The following is a 7,275-nucleotide window of genomic DNA, read 5'->3' as shown; positions in this document are numbered from 1 at the left end:
CACCAAGACCTTTCTGGAGAGGTGGCAAGCTACCAGTTCTTGGCAGCGGTGTCACCCCCTGCTGATTATAAGTGTCTATCAGCATGCTTCCACTAGAGGGGTTGTCCTGTCCCACTGGAGGAAGGAGGTGAGGTGATGACAATGCTGCTGATCCATCATGTGGGAGCTTCGGCAATACAGCAACTTTCCTTGTTCTTGCAGGTGGCAAGGGAGCCAATCTTGGTGCTGCTGATCGTACATCGCCTGCATATCTCAAATCTACATTTGGCTTGTGGTCAACTAGGACTGGTTTTGGGAGCTACAGGAGGCTTAATTGAAGGGTTGAAGTTGGGGGGAGCAGATGTTCGCACCGACCCTGAGTGATGAAAGGGACTGGCCCCTCTTAGCACCGAAAAGAGCTGCACAGCGGCCTTTACATCCCAATTCTCACCTACCGGTAGATATCTTAGTTAGTAACATTTCCAAACACCTATTTCATATAATATATATATATATATATATATATATATATATATATATATATATATATAATATAATATATATACATATATATATATATATATATAATTTTAATATTATATTATATATAAAGTATATATAATTATTATAATGTATTTGTATATATTATAAATATTATATATATATATTATATATATATAGTATTATATTATATAATAATATATTATTAAATATAATATATATATATATATAGTAATATATAGTTATGTGTAGTATATATTATATATATATAATTATATAATATATATATATAATATATATATATATATGTATATATATATATTAATGATAGATAGTATAGATAGTAATAATATATATATATATATATAATATACTAATCATACATATAACTATATAATATACTATATATATATATATATATATCTATATATATATATTATATTATATATATATATATATATATATATATATATTATATAATAGTAGAAGATAAAGATGAAGAGAGAGAGAGAGAGAGAGAGAGAGAGAGAGAGAGAGAGAGAGAGAGAGAGAGAGAGAGAGAGAGAGAGAGAGAGAGAGAGAGAGAGAGAGAGATAATATATATATATATATATATATATATATATTATATATATATATATATATATATATATATATATATATAGATAGATAGATAGATAGATAGATAGATAGATAGATAGACAGATATAGATATAGATATAGATATAGATATAGATATAGATATAGATATAGATATAGATATAGATATAGATATAGATATATAGATAGATAGATATAGATATAGACAGATTTAGATAGACTTACATACATATACATATATGTATATAAGCTAAATATACAAGTTCTATCTCTACTGTACAAAAAGAAAAAGAAAAAAAAAATTATCAATAAACATAAATATTATAACATAATTGCCCTAAAATCTTACTCTGCAAAATTTGTCGAGCGAGGACTGGGTCAGCCTGTGTATAGGAGATGAACTCTGTCACTTTCTCTGCCTCCATCCCGCACCTGAAATGGCACAAGCTCATTTCAATGATAAAGAAAAAGCCAAAAGCAAAAATTCATACACAATCTCCTTCTGTTGGAAAATAAAATATATTTAGTTTAATCTACCACTAGAGTCGTTTTAAAACTTGTTCCAGTAAATTGTTATGCTTATAAGCCTTACTGATGGAGAATTTAATAAAAATGTATAGCATTGAAAATATTACAATAAAACATTAAAATAACAAAAAAACTTATGAAATATATGTATATATATACTAATATAAAAAAAGAAGAAGAAAAAAAAGTGTAATATTTGCATCCACAGAAAAGTAATGAGAAAAGGTAACATTTAGAACTTGAACAAAACAACAATTCTTCTGCACATTTCTAAGCTTCCCATGTCATTGCTGATAATAACTAGCCATATCAAGTGTCTTCAACAGATGAGTCAGACTCCAACGCCTCATGCTTAGTATGCAAAGCTCAACCCCCCCCCCCTGCACTCTCTCATCATCCAGTCCTCCTTAATAGACTGAGCTGGGTTGCAGAACGAGGGATATGATGCAAGCACTTCCGAGGCACTTAAAGACAAATTACTGACAGACCTCTGAATTCTTAAGGCTAAGGACGCTCTGATGGAGTCGGCAATAACAAGTATTATGATCAGTAATTACCATAGTAATAATATCAATAATAATGATTATAATGATGATATGATAATGATAATGATAATTATAACGATAGTGATGATGATGATGGTGATTATAGTACTACTACTACTACTACTACCACTACTACTACTAATAATAATAATATCAATATTAATAATAATAATAATGATGATGAAGAAGAAGAAACAGATGCTAATGATGATACTGATAACAATATCAATATTAATAACAATGTTGTTACTGCTGCTGCTGCTGCTACTACTTCAATAATAATAATAATAATAATAATAATAATATCAATAATAACAACAATGATAATAATAACTGTCATAATATTAATAATAATAACATTAATAATAATGATAATAGTGACAAGGCCAATGAAATTACCAGTTATAAATGGCCAAAATAATAGTGACGGTGATGATGATGACAGCTCCACTAACAGCAACATTAAAAATAAAAACAATCCTAATCCTAATCCTAATCCTAATCCTAATCCTAATAATAATAATGATAATAATAATAATAATAATAATAATAACAATGAAAATAATAACAGTAATAGTAGTATAGTAGTAGGGATGATGCTGGTAATAACAAAAATAACAATAATATTATTAATATTAATGATGATGATGATGATGATGATGATGATGATGATGATGATGATGATGATGATGATGATGATGATGATGATGATAATAGAGATAATAAAAAAATTATTATAATTATAATGATAATAATAATTATTATTATCATTATTATCAATATCATCTTCCTTATGACTATCAATTACTATTACTATAATCATTATCATTACTACTATTACTCTTATCATTACAGTTCTAACTTTACTTAATAACATCATTATAATTTCTATTACTGCTATCATTATCATTATTACCATCAGTAATAGTAGTATTAAAAACAGTTGTTGTTGTTGTTGTAGCTGTAGTAGTAATAGTAATAGTAATAGTAGCAGTGGTGGGTGGTGGGTGGTGGTAACAATAATATGAATAAGAATAAGAATGATAATAATAATTATAGTGATAATTATAATAATAATGATGATAATGATAAATATAACAATAACAACTAACAAAATCAACAATAATAATAATGAGAAAAATAGCAATAACAATACTAACACAACTACTCATAATAATAATAATAATAATAATAATAATAATAATAATATAATAATAATAATAATAATGATGATGATGATAATAACAACAAAAACAACAACAACAACAACAATAATAATAATAATAAAAGTAATAATAATAATAATAATAATAATAATAATAATAATAATAATAATAAAAAAAAAATAATAGTAACAATAATGATAATAACAACAACAACAACAACAACAACAACAACAACAACAACAACAACAACAACAATAATAATAATAATAACAACAACAACAGGCACTTGAGGTGAATTTCCTTGCTCAAGGAACTTCATCGTACCTAGGTTTGATTTACCTAAAATTATGTAAATCAGTGCAAGTGCACACACCAATCGCTGCATGTGAGTGCGTGGGTGCATCCATGCACACATGAAGTTCCTTGGGCAAGGAACTTCACCTTGATTGCCTACCTAGCCACTGTGCGGGCAAGCCAGCCCAAGTCAGTGCTGGTCCCAAGCCCGGATAAATAGAGAGAATGATTACCTAAAAGGTAACACCGGCACTCTCCGTGGAAAGGAACTGGGGACCCTACCACGTACTCACTCCAAGAGCATCACAACATGAAAACTACAATTAAGTATCATGCTAAGACTACGGTGAGAAAAAGAAAAAGAAAAAGAAAAAGAAAAAGAAAAAGAAAAGAAAAGAAAAGAAAAGAAAAGAAAAGAAAAGAAAAGAAAAGAAAAGAAAAGAAAAGAAAAGAAAAGAAAAGAAAAGAAAAGAAAAAAAGAAAAGAAAAGAAAAAAAAAAAAAAAAAAAAAAAAAAAAAAAAAATATATATATATATATATATATATATATATATATATATATATATATATATATAAAATATAATATAATATAATATAATATAACAATAATAATAATAATAATAATAATAATAATAATAATAATAATAATATTGTTAATAATAATAATAATAGTAATAATAATAATAAAAAATAAAAAAAAAAAAGGAAATTAGTAGTAATAAAATAACAATAATAAGTATAATAAAAATAATAATAACAATAATAATAATAATAACGATAACGATAACGATAACGATAACGATAACGATAACGATAACGATTACGGTTACGGTTATGATTACGATTATGATAATGATAATAATAACAATAATAATAATAATAATAATAATAATAATAATAATAATAATAATTATTATTATTATAATAATAATAATAATTATAACAACAACAACAAAAAAATAATAATAATGGAAATAATAATAACAATAATAAGCAAAGCAAAGGCTAACAACCCATATGTATTCTGGTTAAAATCAGTTATATTTTCATGTTTTTTTTTTTTTTACGCAAAAATTCTATACAAAATTTATTTCAAATCTTCAGCACCTCTCTCATCAAAGAAAAGTTTAGAACTTCAGTGATCTACTTTTTTCATGTATAGTTTGTCCTATATTATGTGTATAAATGAAACTTGGACAGCGCTACAGTTTTCAACATTATTTCTGGGAATAATCATGATTACCTTCACAGCAAAGGTTATGGTAACAATACTAGTAGTGGTGGTGGCGATGGTGATGGTGATGGTGATGGTGATGGTGATGGTGATGGTGATGGTGATGATGATGATGATGATGATAACAACGACGACGACAGTGGTGATGCTGATGCTAACAACAAGGACTACAAGGCTAGTGGTAGTAACAATGATGAGGTTATGGCATACGATAGAAAGGAATACATGGAAAGAGGCGTAACATAACAATAAGGAGTTTTCTGCATCACAAAAAATGGCCGGCAGATAAAACTGAGAAAGAGCAGAGGGGAAACCAATGGAACAAGGGTGAGAATGAGAAATGTGAGGAAGAAAAGAGTGAGGGTGAGTGGGAAATTAAACAAGATGAAGAAAGGAATGAGATCAGCTGGTAAATGGCTCAAAGATAAGAAAACGACAAAGATTTTCGAAATATCCAAAAGAACAGCTATGCAATGCAAAACTTACCATGGATCACTTATGCCAGTTCTTAAGGCTAAAAAACACATTTCTGGCCACTGACATTACCTGTCCTGGCTTCCCCTCTCCCTCATCCCCCAGCTCCCCTCGCTTTAAGCCAAAATTTCGAATTCCCCGTCATCTTAAAGACCGAAAAAAATCTTAAAACCTCGAAAGCTCTCTCCTCTCTCGCCCATCCATTGCTAATAACACTTCGATATCTCCCTTTTCGCATGCTTTTTTATCTTCTTCGAATACTTGCCGAAGCACATACCTTCACTCTTGAGTCAGGCTAGGCTTGGAGTGACCTTTGGGATGAAATTACGTCATTATTGCTGCCAAAATTGAGGATCGGGACGCGACTCAGGTTCTGCATCAGCTGATCCGCGTCTGTCAGCCATGTTATGATTCTCAAGTGTGGTATTACTTTACAGATTTTCAAAAAGTAAAATATAATTAGGTTTTATATTACAATTATATTTATCCTGTGAAATTATGATATCAAATAATTTTATTTTTCATATAGAATTTATGTCAACAATTAATTTGGAAAGAGTTTTGTTACGCAAGCGATTACGAGACAATTGGGTTGGTTCCAATAATATGTCCTGTTTTTGTTTTGCAATAATGACAACCAATGAATAAAAATACACTTTCATTTCTGATACAGATAAACTTAGCACCCTTGCGGTTATACTAAATACGGTAACAGATATATTATCTCAAAATTCACCTGTATACCTTATCATACTCAATGTCGCTCGACCTACTTTTTGAATTGCAAGGACACTTACTGTAAAATGGTTTGTTTGAGCGAAATTGGAGGAAAAAACGGTAGATTTCGTCACTTACTAAAAGACACGTCAATAGACTTTTTATTTAACCATCAGTATGTTTAATATAAACATCAAAACTTTTTATTATGATAATAATAATAATTTTATTATTATTATTTTATTATTATCATTGTTATTATTATCAACATTATCATTATTATCATCATTTTATTATTATTATTATTATTATTATTATTATTATCATTATCATTATTATTATTATTATTATTATTATTATTATTATTATTATTATTATTATTATTGTTATAATTTATTATCACCATTATCATCATTACTATTGTTATTATTATTTTCTTTCATTATTATTTTTACTATTATTATTATTATTATTATTATTATTATTATTATTATTATTATTATTATTAACGTTGCTGTTGTTATTGTTGTTGTTGTTAATGTTATCATTATTATCATTATCATTATTATTATTACTATTAGAAGTAGTAGTAGTAGTAGTAGAAGTATTTTCATTATTATCATCATCATCATCATCATTATTATTATTATTATTATTATTATAATTATTATTTATTATTATTATTATTATTATTATTTATTATTATTATCATCATTATCATTATCATTATCATCATCATCATCATCATCATCATCATTATTATTATTGTTATCATTATTATTATTATTATAATCGTTATCATTCTCTTTTTTATTATCATTATTATGATTATTTTTATCATTATTATTATTTTTATTATTATTATTATTATTATTATTATTATTATTATTATTATTATTATTATTATATTATTATTATTATTATTATTATTATTATTATTATTATTATTATTATTATTATTATCATTATTATTATTATTATTATTATTATTATTATTATTACTACTATCATTGTTATTATTATTTTTACTATTCTATTATTATCATTGTTGTTGTTAATAATAATAATAATGATAATAATAATAATAATAATAATAATAATAATAAAAATAATAATGATGATAATAATAATAATAATAATAACAATATCATTATTATATATATATTATATTATTATCATTATTTTTCATTATCATCATCATCATCTTTATTATGTTTATGATTATTATGATCATTA

General features: G+C 25.9%; 1 pseudogene; it reads right to left on the bottom strand.

Annotated features, from left to right (window-relative positions):
• LOC119578409 overlaps positions 1-5,725 on the bottom strand; it is a 6,758-nt pseudogene extending 1,033 nt beyond the window's left edge.
• Between the last annotated feature and the right edge of the window lie 1,550 nt (positions 5,726-7,275).

This window comes from Penaeus monodon, chromosome 2, assembly GCF_015228065.2.
Source record: "Penaeus monodon isolate SGIC_2016 chromosome 2, NSTDA_Pmon_1, whole genome shotgun sequence".
Lineage (NCBI taxonomy): Eukaryota > Metazoa > Arthropoda > Malacostraca > Decapoda > Penaeidae > Penaeus > Penaeus monodon.
This window is presented reverse-complemented; position numbering and strand designations above follow the sequence as displayed.